Below are 13800 nucleotides of genomic sequence, written 5' to 3'. Positions count from 1 at the left end.
ATCCAGTTGCTTTCAGCTTTAGGTAGTGCATCCCTTCTGGCTCCCTGTTGCAGTGGACACTGACTTTGTAGGGGTTGATGGCTGTGCTGCAATGAGAACCTGAGGGTACTCCTAACCTTCAGTTTTCTCTTTTGAGAGCCCACATCCCTTAACCCTGCTTTTTCCTTAGCCTGGATTCTTCAATGTTTTCCACCCTAAAAATCTGGGGGATGCTATGATCCAGGAGAGATTTGTAATTCCTTCCTGAATAATGTCATTACCTCTTTTTATTTGGTCATGGATCCATAGGCTAATAATTTCTGTAGTTATGGAATGACTGAGAACAGGGATTTTGTTCTCTCTTGTCTAGTAAATCCCACCAAACGAAGTCATATATATGCTGTAGGTATTACTTTTAATATTTAAAACTGTTGTGGCCACATCATGGGAGCTGTGTGGCATTAGAAGAATTTTCCAAAGGGTTGTTAAAATGAAGGAAAAAAGTGCCTTCAAAAAGCAAACACCACTTTTTGCTTCATATAATAAAGCAGTGAAAGTTAAAATGGCACTGGAATAACTATGATTTCTTGCTGTAAATCTGCATAGATTTGGCTCTGAATTATTTTTTTTATGCTATAAGAATTAGTTTACTGTCTGTGGACTGGATCCTTCTTGCATTACACATGTGACTGAATCTGTGGGGCCCAGTGGCCAGAAAGAAGAACCCAGAAAGGCATTAAAATAGTTTAGCCCATTCAGCTGCAAAGTCATCTTACACATAGTTTCCCTGTAACTGGTTTTGTTTATGTTATTGTCAAATATGAATCTGCAGAACATCTCCTGGTCTGGAATCTCATTCCCTTGGAGCAGTCAGCTGCTCTGCAGCCTTCCTTAGTGGCTGGTACACATTGGGATCTCTGTACTGTGCTGTTTTCTAGGCAATCATTTTCATCTTTATTTTCACACTTAGTTTATGTACTTTGTATGTTTCCATGACCAGTCTTGATCTGTTTGTCCATTTTTAAGATACCTGCATAATTTGCAAAGTTAGCAGCAGCGTGCGATCACTTTAACAAAACAAATTTAAAAAATTAATCCAAGTTTACTTTATTGATGATGTTTAAAGACTGTGCAAGTATTGGTCATATTAAGGAGATGTAGGGATATTCTCTTAGTAAATAAGCCAGGCTTAATTCTAAAGGAATAGTTGTGGAGCTATAAAATAAACCTGTACACCCAAATAGTCCAGCTTGCCAAGAATCACTGTCAAAGTTTTGAATCTCTTTAAAAGTTATTTTTCAGAACATGGCTATCCTATCTGTAACTTCTATTGTGCTGTTTGAAATGGAATCAGGCTGTGAAGCCTGCCAACTCATCTTTCATGTGCCTTTCCCAGTGGTGTCTCTCTCTGCAGAGTCAAGCCTGCACAGCAGAGTGTTTCTGTTGCCTTTTACATGTGGTCCTCGTTAAAAAAAATACAATGTAGTTTAGCTGTGGTGAAATTATGTGATTTAAAAAAAAAAAAAACCAACAAAAAAATCCTGGTGCAAAAAGTAAATATGTTTACTGTATCCCTTTCCATTCAGAGCATTTCCTTTTTTTAAGCCCCGTTTGTGTCCAACAAGACAGCCTCCTTCTCCAAGATTAACATTTCTTATGATTGTTCCTGACAGAGGATTTACTTTCAGAGGCCCTGCTAAGGATAACCAAAAAAGGGCATGTAGCAAGACACTTTTGGCAGCTCGCATGAATTTTCGGAGCTTTTTAGGTCTTGGTTTTCTGATGAGTGGCTTCCTGAGCATGCCTGGGGAATGACAGGCATCTCTGCAGGCAGGCTGAGCCCACCTTGGCTTGCTCGCAGCCATTGGCTGCCCCTCGGAATAAATTGAGGACAATGCATTCCGCCGCCCGCCAATTGTAAACATAAGGGATATGTATTCACTTAGCATTGACTTTTGGGAGGGGCCAAGGAAAAGCTGCACTTTTATTGAATAGGGCTCTGTGTGTGTGTGTGTGTGTGAGGCTGCTGCTGTGCCTCTCTCGCTGCGCTCCTGCCCAAGCAGCCAGTTATTCATTTCCTTCCTACCAGAGCTGAGAACTTTGCAGCCAGAGGTAAGGAAGGGCTTGCGGGACGGGTTTGCCTTGCAGATGGAGCAGCTCTGAATGGGCTGTGGGAGGCTGGTTCTGCTCTGCTGCTCTCTCTGTGTCTGCTCCCCCTTTCCAGATGTTCGTGGTGAAGTGAGGGGGATCTTGGGTGGAGGGGGATGTGTGTCTGCTCACCCTGCTGGACCTCAATAAGGACAGATCCCACCACTCCATTTTTCATCCTTTGCTGGGCTCGTTAGTAGCAATAACCCATTCTAATAACCCTTCTTTTCTTAATTTTTAATCCCCCCCTCCCCTTTTGAATTTTTTTTTAATGGAGGCATTACAATGAGAAACCTCTCAGCGCATTAAGGTCTGCTGAATTGCTTTTAATTTTGCAACTTAATACGTGCACTTCCACACTGCAAGGGCAGTCTCGGGGTGTAACTGATACAGACACAGAGAAGCTCTGCTTAATGTAAGCGATCTGATACTCGCTGAAGCAGATGTCCCTCATGGCAGCCTTTCACAGAAGTGTTGTTGACAATAGATGGCATCAGTTTTTGTTTTCAGCCTCCAACATGCTCGGCAGCGCGTTGCCAGAATGTTTCTTGTGAAGTTGTCTTTCCTGTTAAAAGAGGGGGGATTAAAGAATGTGCCTGGGTGGGACTGGAGCTCTTGTAAGCCTGGCTCTGTGTTTGTCAGAGTGCTGCTGGGGAGAGCTGGCTAGCAGGCTCCCCTTCCCAGCTCCTTTGACATGTTGGGACAGTTGGAAAGCGTTGTGCAAGGCTGGCTGCTGATAGCAGGATATTCTTGCATGGCAGGGAATTTCTCAGGGAAAGGGCTGGGAAAATGAAGGGAGGAAGTGAGCTGCAGATGAATGCTTGGTAGCTGCAGACACTGACCAAGCTGCTAATCTCTGGCCAGACCTGCAGGGATGGAACACATTGGTCTCATGTGTCAAGTGTTGTTTGGAAGAATGAAAGCATAACTGTTTTAAAGTTACTTTTTTTGTTTTCAGAGGAGAATTTCTTTTCAGAGCATGCAGTTTTTGTACAACTCTGCCTGAGAAGGCTTCCCCTGCTAAAAGGCAGACAGGAGAATAATTTGGGAAAATAACACATTCCCTCCTTGGCAGCAGCTCAAAGAAAACAAGGAGGCAGAATTCTTTTTGTAAGAACCATGTATTTATTACAACTTGTCTATTTTAGGTACCATACTGTGAAATGACTGTGTTTGTATGATTTGCCATTGGAGAACCCTCAGACTCTGCCTCCATTCTTTTTCTGTCTCATAAAATGTAGCTGTAAGTTTTCATCTGCATCAAGTCTCATCTTCCTCTCCTGCCATTTAGGCAGGATGGGACCCTAAAACTGTGCACACCAAAATCAGCAGAACAGACTCTTTTAACATAAATTACAAATGGAGCAAAGCTTTTAGCCCATTTGTTTTATTAAATTGGTAATGAGATAAAGGTAATTGATAAGTTCTGCCCTTCTTTATCTTTATTTTCTCAATGTATTTGAAGAAATGATAGATCTGCCTTTTCTGGAGAAACTGCTTTGGTAGGCAATCTTAAAAAAACCTGCATATGTTAATGTAGACTCTTAAGTCATGATGAGAGGGAAGAAATACCAGATGACATGATGGTGAACAAGAGACTCAATTGACATAATTTGTTTTTCCTGAAAACTTCTCTTTGTTGCCACTTGCAATGACAAGAGGATCCATTCCACAGCCTTCATTCACAGGATTAGTCCTGGTGAAACCAATACCATCATTAATGGATTCAGGGGTCCTGTGTACTCTGAATACACTTTGACAGTGAGTGATGTAAGCACTTTTTAGGAGAATGAGGGATTTTCTACAACTGCTTCTTCCTATCCTCACAGCATTATTCTGGCATGGAGCAGAGGAAGGGGTCACTTCCCTTGTGCTTTTATTTCTTGTCCAACACTGCTATGCACAATGCAGCAATGACACTGAAAGATTTGACAGGAAAGTGGGGAAGGGTGGAACTTAATCTGGCTGGCATTAGAGGGAAAATTGAAGTGAATTTAGATGGGAAGGTTTTGTATTGATCTCATTCATGGGGCCACATGTGACAATGGAGTATTTTCTCAATCCCACCCAGGATTAGGGAGTAGTGCTGCTTATTCCAGGTGGGGAGAGCACAAAGGTGTGGGGCAAGGCTTTTCTCATGGCTTCTGTGCTATGAAGATGCCATGGAGGCTCCATCAGGAGCCTGACTGGAAATCCTCCTTGTTCCACACTTCCCTTTGCACAGCTGGAGCAGCCCTGCCTGTGGAGGTGATCTTTTCACTGCAGAAAAGTGAGAGCCTGCAGGACAAATAGAGCTTGAATGTCCTGGGACTGTGGAAAATACTCTGATTTCTTAGTAGCTGCTTACATGAAACCTATTCTTGTGGGCTGACTGAGTTTTACTTTGCATTAAAGATCAGTGGAGTTCTTAACCCCTCTCTGCCAAGGGTGCAGCTTGGAACATTTGATCTAGTGTGTGAGCACAGAGAGACAGGAAACCATATATGCCTAAGAAAGAGAGGGCCAGGAGAGCATAACTGTCCATCTGCAGGGCTTGCCTGGACTCTCCTGGGTGTGGGAGAAAGCACCAAAAAAGGTAACACAGGGCAGAATGGGAAGTGCAGTCCTGAGAGCATTTTGCTGCCTTTGAGAGGAGCTTTCTGGGGAGTGTGCAGGATTGGGCTCCAGGTGCACAAAGCCTGAGGCACACAGGCCTGTGAGTGCAGAGAGTGGAGACTGCATTCAAAGCAAGCTTTCATTCTTTAAAAATTGTCTCCTTTCAGTAACTCCCCCCTGGCAGCTTGCAGGGAGAGAGCTGCTGCTGCTGCTTTGGGAAAGGTGTGTGGGCAGGGGATGGTTTGCTGGCTTTGTGCGGGGCTGCTGAGGGGTTAAAAGGGTGGGAATGGATTTGGGGGTAATGCCCTGGAGGGAAATCACCTCCCCTCTGTGTAGGCACCTCCTCTTGGGGTGCTGCTCCTGCTTGGAAGGTGTAGCTTGTCTAGGGTTTGGCTGAGGCTGAAATTTGACTCAGAGGTATTTGAAGGTCATATTAGATCTGACCTCTCTGGATGAAACACCGAGGTCACAGCACTGTTGAACTACAGAACATTTTTTTTTCTTTCCTGATGTTTTTGTGCATTCAACTGGCCCAGCAGGGAAGGAGGCTCAGCACTCTGTAATTTGGGAACCCTCCCAACCCCGGGGGAGTTTGCTCCTAGATTTCATGAAACAGATTGGATCAACCAAAAAGGTTAGGGAATATCACACTGTTACTCAGCTGGTGTGTTAGCTGTGTGCATTGCATCCTGCTTTAAGGAAGTTCTCCTTTCCATGCACTTTTCCTTTGGAACCTCCACCACAAACTGATGTCTCTTTCCCTCTTCCTGCCCCTCAAAACTGTCCATGAAGCACAGGGGCACCTCCTGATCAGAAAATGCTCAGTGTTGAAACCAGAACTCCTTGTGGGAACTTTCCTGCTGGCTTGCAGTGAGGGCAGGACCAAATAGCTAAGGAAGCAGGTGAAAGAAAGGGATAAAAGCAGCGACCTCTTAGGCCACTGGAGTAATTTCTCCTTTGCATTTTTTCCTGTGGTCATAAATACCTGGAGAGTCACTTAATGGCCGTGTGTCTGTTTCTCTATCTCCAAGTCAAGGATAAGCTGTACCTTTCTGTATTTAGCCCATGGCTCTGCTGGGGCTTGGTTTATTAGTGTTTATAAAGAATTTCCAATACCAAAATGACAAGTTTAGGCACTACCTAAAACCTTATTTTTGACTGGTTTCCCAGATCATCTTAGATGTTTTTCCTTGGTGTGTTCACACAGATTATGTATTAGATTTCTAGATTAAGGGTATAAAACCCCTGAAGCCCAGGGAATGAGGTGAGGGCAGACCAGGCTCAGTGGTGACACTGCTGTCATGTCTAGAGGGCATTTCCTCCGGGCTTGGAGATGGAATTTGTTTGGGTTTTTTTGGAATTGTTTGGCTGCATCTGGACCAGTCTCTCTGTGAAGCTGTCCTGTGTGCTCCAAAAATGCACAAAGGCAGCTTTTGCTTACAGATCCACCATAGTGTCACAAGCTTGGAAGCAAAACTACTCAGCAAGCTGCTGGACCTTATCTGCTTGTTCAGTCTCATGTTGATGAGAGCAATTGAAATCGGAACCCCTGGGGCCAGGCCAAGCTGCAGCGGGGAAAATATTAGTGAAAGGATTTCAGGCAATGGAAACATTACATGTTTCCACACCCTCTTGTGTACAGAATACAAATAAAGAGCATTTTCCCTTGAGACTGGCTGTGGAGGGTGTGAAGCAAAGTGGGACCCACCCGTTTGCACATTTTCTGGTTTATGTCCTTAAATGGCAAAGGAAAAAAAAAGATCTTTGGAATTTAGCTCATAGGAGGGTTATAAATAGATTTGTGGAGATCAAGTTTTGCTGTAAATGCTCTGGTTTGGGATCTGTTCAGGAGGGTAAGACAACAGATAGGAAGAGGAAAGGTATTGCTAAATGCAGGAGGACAGTGTCACTGCACATGCGTGTAGGTGTGACCTTCCCAATCTTCCCCTAAAATTGTGGAGACCTCAGGGGCATGGAAATCACTGTGTCCCTATAAAAGTTAAATACCTTGGTGAGAGGAAGAATTGGTGTTCATGATGTTAAATGGCTAAGGGGCCTGAACCTGTGACAGCAATGCAAACAAAGGAGATGTGCTGGCAGCTCGTTTTGTGTCCTTGTCCAAAGGAGCTGATTGTCCCTAGGGAGGAGCAGGGCTGGACCAGCCCTCACCCAGCAGCAGCTCCTGGGCTCCTGCAGAAGTCAAGGTTGGATCCTGCAGGCTGGTGCCCATTGGATTCCAGTCATCTTCAAAGGCAGCTCTGCCCAGATGGAGCAGCCTGTGATCAGGCCATTGTTTGTTTCTTATTTGCAAGGCTTTGATGTTCTCTCTTGCCTTTCTCACTGCCACAGGGCATGTTACTACCCTTTTCCCACTCCATTCTTTTCTTTGACAGTGAGCTCTCTAATGGTGAAATGGCCCTCACTTGGTTTCTTTTTTGCCCCCCCTTGAGCCACAGCATTCGCCCTGGTAAAATCTTTCATCCCAGAAGCACAAAGACATGACCTTTTATGATTCCTCTCAATTTCAGGGGATCTAGCAGTGCTAGTGTGATAGCCCAGACCATTATTTTCTAATATCAGCTGTACTGAGGACAATTTCTTCTCAGTCTGAGTAGATTCCAGCTGCAGAGGGAGGAGGCAAAGGATTTTATCTGCACCTTCCCAATGACCTCACGATAACCTCATTCCTCTCAGCAATTTCAACAGTCACTGAGCTGGGGAGAATTTGGCTTTTCTCTGGCCTAGTTAAAACTCATAGGTTTGGAAAAGAAATTCCAAGAGCTCAGCTCAAATGCGTGGAAATTGGAGAAGTGTTTGGTCAGCTCTGATTTACCTGCACAGCTTAACCTGCTCTGGTGCTGCAGGATGCCTCTGGTCAGCACCACTTTGGAGAGGTTTTGTTGCTTTGTTTGGCTTTGGGAACAGCATCTCCCCATGTGCAGAGCCACACCCCTCCTATGAAAATGAGGAGTTTTATTCAGATCTCTGATAAGCCACAGCTGTTGCTTTGCCACTTCAAACAGAGCTTGGGTTATAAAGAGTGAAGTGCAGCATTTTAATTGCTGTAAATATGAACAAGAGCATTTAGGCAATCCAGTTGATCCAGAGCCAAGCATTTCTGTGGCTAATGTATATTATCCTGACAAAAGCAGGCCAGCTGAGAATTTCCCTACTGCTGTCCCAGTAATTTAAAACACCACTAATCTCTTTTCTGCTGCATTGGGGGAAATGAGGGAGAACCTGGGCATTAGCTGGCCTGAATCTGAACTTCAGTTCAGTGGCTGTACTGGGATGCATTTAGTGATGTAAATTATACTGAGGGGCTTTTTAAAATATACATTGCATCTAGTTTGGTTTCCTTGAGTTGGAGGAATTCAGATTTCCCTGTGAGATGCATGCTATCAAGAAGCTGGCCCTTTTTGTTTGATTTTCTACACATCCCCTGAAGGACAATGACAGCAGGAAATTGGGTCAAAATCCCAATAAAAAGCACTCGCTGGGAAATGATATTTTGTACAAGAGAGGGCACTGCAAATCCAGAAAGCCAGGAAAATTCCATTGCTCCTCACTCCCTGGTGATTAAAAGGCCCTGCCATATATGGGAAAGGTCTGAGCTTCATTCACTCCAACCACAATAGTAAATGGCTTGTTCACTGGACACAGTATGCAATCAAGGAGCAGATTGACAATAAAGAGGAAAAGCAAAACTTTTCTATGTAGTCTGCTTTCTCTGCTGTGTGTTATTAGAAGCTTTGAGAGCAGCTTTTTTCCTTGTTCCTTTATTTAGATCCCTGTAAACTTCAGTCACTTTTGTTTGCCACTTAACCCTCCTTCTAAAACCAGACACACCAGCCTATTTCCTCTTCTCCCCCCTGTATAACCCAAACAAGAAAAGAACATTTCCTTTACCAGTGCATATATAAATGTAGTTGCTTGGTTTTTCAGTGCACCTAGTGTGCATTTATATGACTAAAAACTGGGATTAGTGGACAAAATCTTATTCTCACTAGGTATAAAGCAGTAACGTTAAAGAAAGCAATGATTAAATGCCAGTGCTCCAGGGATGGGACCACTGCAGTGAAGAAAATATCTGTGTGTGTATAAATAGGAATGAGTTTTGGGGGAGGAAGGGAGCAATATGCTTTGGATGGGAGCTGCAGAAAGGCTCCCATGCAGCTCTCAGGGGTTTCCTTTCCACCACATCAGTTTCCAGGTAGTAAAACCCCACGTAGACAGCACAGAGGTGCCAAGTCACTGGAGCACAGTTGTGTTTACATTCTTGCTTTTCAGTTTATTTTGTTTGGGGGCTGGTACTCTGCCATCAAAATCATGGAGGTAAAGTAGCTGGGTTTTATTTCACATGGAGAAAGCAGCTTAAGTGCAATAATGTACTTTAAGGCAAGGTGTGCTTTGCTTGATGGAGATTTTCTGGAGTTTTCGTTGTTTGTTTTGCATTGACCATCTTAGAAGTACATTGTTTGTGACATATTGTTAAGTTTAGAGATTCTCTGATATCTCCTCTATAACTTTGTGGAAAACCCACATCTTTGTGGCCAGGAGGGCTGATGGATCAGTTGGATTTCCCAGACTACACCTCACTCCACACCACACTCCTGTTTTGAGGCTGTGTTGGACATGGGTGTTACAGTCAGACACAGGTTGCCTGGATTTAAAACCAGCAAATCCTTTTCATCCCTGGCCAGCAGCATTCTGAGGCGGTGGCATTTGACCATTATCACAAAGTCATGCCAAGACCTGCCCACTGATGTGGCCAAAAGAAGCACGGTCAAGTTGTGACTGCTGGGTAGTGCAGTAGTAGCACATGAATAATTCTGTTTTCCAGCTCTTAGAAGGATCAGGGGTAGCCAATTTGGAGACCAAAATAACTACTTATCTAATCTCATTCATGTTTTTTCATTCAGGATTTGGATTGGGAGAAACTCTGCATTATATCAGCTTTTTAAATGGCATCTGGAGCCTTTGGAAAAGGTCCTTGGGCAATAATCACATTGAATGCAATAAGTATTATTGCATGGTCAAAAATGCTTTTAATTTATTCTATATTTACCATCTCCATGATTCAAAAGGGAGAAGGGAGACTGTTTTGGCTTTTTTACCTCTTAAAAAAGGGAAGAGTAAACAAAGCATGTTTTGGAGTATTTTTTTCTTTTGGTTTTTCTCTCCCCTGACTGATTTGTGACCCAGCTCAGTGTTTGTGCAATCTCATTGTGGCTGCCTGTAGAGGAGCTTTGCAGCAGCTCCTGGTGTTAAACTCTGCTGCTCTGCACTGTCCCCATGGTTAGTAAAGATGTTTATTGCTTCACCTGTCAAACCAAAAACTGCTTTGTCATTCCTGTGCCATCTGCCATAGTTACCTAATTGCTGTTCTGAAATAGGCAATTTTGGTTTTGTTTTGATTTTTTCCCCCCTTCTGTTCACTATCATCTGTAAATAGATGTGAGCTCCTTTCTTGGAGCCAATATATAGCAAACTTATTATTAACAAGCGGAGAGGGAGTAATGGTGTGTTTGCCTTCTGTGTCAGAGGATCTGATAAAGATCAGTTCATCTTAGTGAAAAATGAAAGGAATTTACTGTATGTGCAGGAAATATGTTTGGTTATAAATGAACAGATCGAGGTGGTGACAGGCTATGAGTCTGACTTACATGACAAAATACAGTTATACACTTCTGGAAGCCTGGAGACTGGTGTGATGAGCTGGAAAAGACATTACAATCTAAGCAGGTTATTTCTGTCTCTCCTGTGGCCCTTCAAGGCAATGGAAAGTCACTGATGGAAAGGCTGTTGGCATTAGCAGGCACAGAGCTGGTTTCATTGGTCCTGGTTCCATGCTCAGAGATCTCTGAGGCTGAATTTAAATAGGTACACTCAGTGTTTCCCAATTTAGAATTAAGTACCAGAAGCTATAGGTGTAAAAAACCCCCATAACCAACACCAATCTCCCCCCACAAAACCAAAAAGCTGGGAAAGCCATATACAGGTAATCTTGTCCCTATCCTGTAGGCAGTGTAGGATAATTCCCAAGAGTACATTCACACATGTTTTGTCCATAAACACCTCTGTTTATTAACAAAACACAATAAACTCTTTTTGGGTTTTTTTCCAGTGAGGATGGGGATAGTTTGCTGCACTTTCTAGATTTTAGCAAGGGGAAATAGCTATCATTCTAAAATGTGTTTCTTGGCCCATGGATATTGCTCATGTGAATTCAAGCAAAAAAAACCCCAAAACCCTAATGAATGGAAACTTGCAGAAGAGTTACCAGCAGCTGCTTTTATTATGGACCATGGCTCTGCCATGATCTCACACACGTTTAAGTGTTACCTCACTGGCTTCCATGGAAATGCTTTTCATTTGCAAGGGAGTAAATGAAGCCAGAATCAGACAGAGACCTAGGGAAACTCTCTGGGAGAGGGTTTTTGTCTGGGAAATGTGCTTTACATGCATATAAAATATATGGGCATATCTGCACGCTGCAGTAAATGTGTCAGGCCACCTGAGAGAGGGAGGCCAAGTTCTGCTTTGAGCAGCACCTGTGTAAATCCAAAATGGACTGCAGGGAAAATGTGCCAGGGAGGACCAAAGGAGTATCTAATTTTCTTTGAGTGCTGGAGTGCATTTTTCTTACTGGATTTCTCAGGTTTCCTTGATTAGATGGTGAAAAAATACAGTAGAATTAGACTGTTCTTGGTGGGCTTCATGTTTTTAGCTACTTATTTCAATCATACCAAAAACAGTGTGCTGATTGTGAAACCAGTTCAGACAAAAGCACCACATTATTCTGCCTTGAAAATACAGAAGGAGCAGTGGAATAAGAACTGTGTATTTTCTGAGTCAACTCTTCAAAATTGGGCAATATTGCATCCTCTTTTTGAGCTTGAAAGAAGATGCAATATTGCCCAATTTTGAAGAGTTGACTCAAAAAATATACAGTTTTTTTTATACAGCTAAATATTGCAAAATTGGAGGAAGGTGGCTGTGCTCTGTTGAAAATGTGGCTATGGTCTCAAAAAGGCAGAAGAGCTTTAAAACTTATTCAGGTCCAGCAGAGGTGTTAGTTCAGAGGAATATTTTGGTGCGACAGTCTGGAGGTGTGGTATGGGCTTTGCTGTTTTTCTGGGTGTGAGGAAAAGCAGTTCAAGATGTGACAGGCATTGCTTAAGAGTGAGTAAAGGACACAAGAGAGGGATTTTCTGTCCTGGTTTGTTGCTCCCCTTATGTTTTGGTAGCCCTGCTTGCTGCTCTCCTGTGCAGCAGCACCTGAGGTCAGGCACACCTGGAGCCAGAGCCTGGGTGTGAGCTTTGAGAAGCTGTGCTTTAGGGGCAGAGTTGGTTTTAGCAGGGTTTCCCACCAGTGTAAACACTGGTTTCAGATGCTTTTTGCTTTGCTCAGTGTTTGAGGCAGTGATGTTTTCAGGTGTGTGGTGTAGAGTTTCACTGTAATGTGGTTTGCAGCTGATGCTGTGCACTCCCTGTGATGGAGGGAAAATGTTTTAAGACTATGGAATTCAGTAGTGTTAACTTTCATTTTTGCTTTCCTTGAGGACTTGAAGGAAAGCAGAATGATGGTAATTAAGCTTGATCTGTAGCCCAGAATTGAGGGGGGGAAGGCAATAAAGTGTAGGGAATGTTTTAAATGGCCCTATCTGCTTATTTAAAGGGAGCTCTTAGGGAGTGGGGTTACAAGCCTCTTCTCAGCCTATTACAGGTTTCTAAGTGTTCAGTGTCTGAGCCAAAGCTAATTATATTGTCCACAGAAAAAGCACAGCAGAAGCTGGTGTCCCTGTGGCTCATACAACTGCTAATTATTTCCAGTGGTGATGCTGAAATGCATTCTTACATAATTGGTCTGAGATCACCAACTTGTTTCACGTAGATGCAGTTCTGCACCAGGCTGGAATGACTCCTGCCAGCTTCACAGTGGCAGCACAAAGTAGAGAGCCTGTTGTTGGAAGCTTTTGAGATGAGATTTTTTTTTTTAGCTCTCCCTAGATATTCCCCCTGAGGAAATTCAATGCTGCTGGGAGAGAAACTCCAATGGGAGAGCTCATGTTTGAATACAGCACAGAAACCCTTTATTTCTGCTTGCTTCCAGCATTCTTCTGTCTTATAAACCACCCCATATTTCTATTTTAATGTTGTCTTTAGTTGAACAGCACTTACGAGGCAGAATTTCAATTTGGGGTGTGCTAAACAACACTGTGCATGTTGTAGGTCCTTTAACTGAGACAAAAATGGCCAAGGTCATGTGGAAAGTCAATGAGAGAGGACTTTGACTCTCATTCATGGGGAAAGTTTCCCAGACTTCAAGATAGACTGGAATCCACAAAAGTGTGAAATAGATTATAGAGAGCAGTGTAGCTGTATCACTGGGTGAGAAATTGAGGTTTTGGGATTTTTAGTGTGTTGTGGATGGGAGCAAGATGGAGGGCACAGGGTGTTGTGCTGGGTTTCTTCTTCATGCTGCTTCTTCCTTCTCCATGGGTTTGGGTGGCATTTTGTAATTGGGCAGAAAAGTCTGCACTGGGGGCTCTTTGGGATCAGTTATAGGTTAAAGGGGAAAATAAACCAGGTGTCAGTTCTTAATTGGTTAGTTCAGTCTTAAAAGCCCTTGTAACAAGAGATAGTTAGCCATTTTGTGCCTTGCTGCTGAACTCACAGCAGTGAGACTGTTTTACTGATAAGAAATAATCAACACCTGAGTCCAAACATGAATTACTGTCTAAAGTGTCTTCAGTCCAGACCCAGAGAAACCCACAACTGGTACTGCCACACAGAATTTTCTGCTGGAACACCTCTATGGCAGAAGGACAGGAGGGTACTTGCGAGCAGCTGTTTCTCATCCAGCTTTGGTGCTGCACAAAGGAGCACAAAAGTATCCCTGAAGTACCAGAAAGAAAATCTTTATGTACTGCATGTGACTTTGCATTTATACAGGTGCAATTGGCTTCAACTGAAGGGCCATTTTTATGAGATAGAATGTCTCATTTATATCTTAGATATAAATTACATTTTTGACGTTTCTATGAGTAGTAGAGAACAAACACACTGCACTTG

At 43.3% G+C, this 13800-nt stretch overlaps 1 protein-coding gene across 4 annotated transcripts in view; it reads left to right on the top strand.

Annotated features, from left to right (window-relative positions):
• The first annotated feature begins 1946 nt into the window (after positions 1 to 1946).
• The window catches only part of CALD1 (caldesmon 1), a 162823-nt gene continuing 150969 nt past the window's right edge, over positions 1947 to 13800 (top strand). The window contains exon 1 of one of the 4 annotated variants that reach the window (XM_058804707.1): positions 1947 to 2091. The gene's annotated coding sequence lies outside the window, so the exon portion shown is untranslated. The remainder of the gene's footprint in view (positions 2092 to 13800) is intronic. The other 3 variants (XM_058804706.1, XM_058804711.1, XM_058804712.1) reach the window with 3 other exon arrangements.

Source organism: Ammospiza caudacuta, chromosome 5, assembly GCF_027887145.1.
Source record: "Ammospiza caudacuta isolate bAmmCau1 chromosome 5, bAmmCau1.pri, whole genome shotgun sequence".
Lineage (NCBI taxonomy): Eukaryota > Metazoa > Chordata > Aves > Passeriformes > Passerellidae > Ammospiza > Ammospiza caudacuta.
Note: the sequence above shows the minus strand (reverse complement) of the source record. Positions and strands in the feature narration are given on the sequence as shown.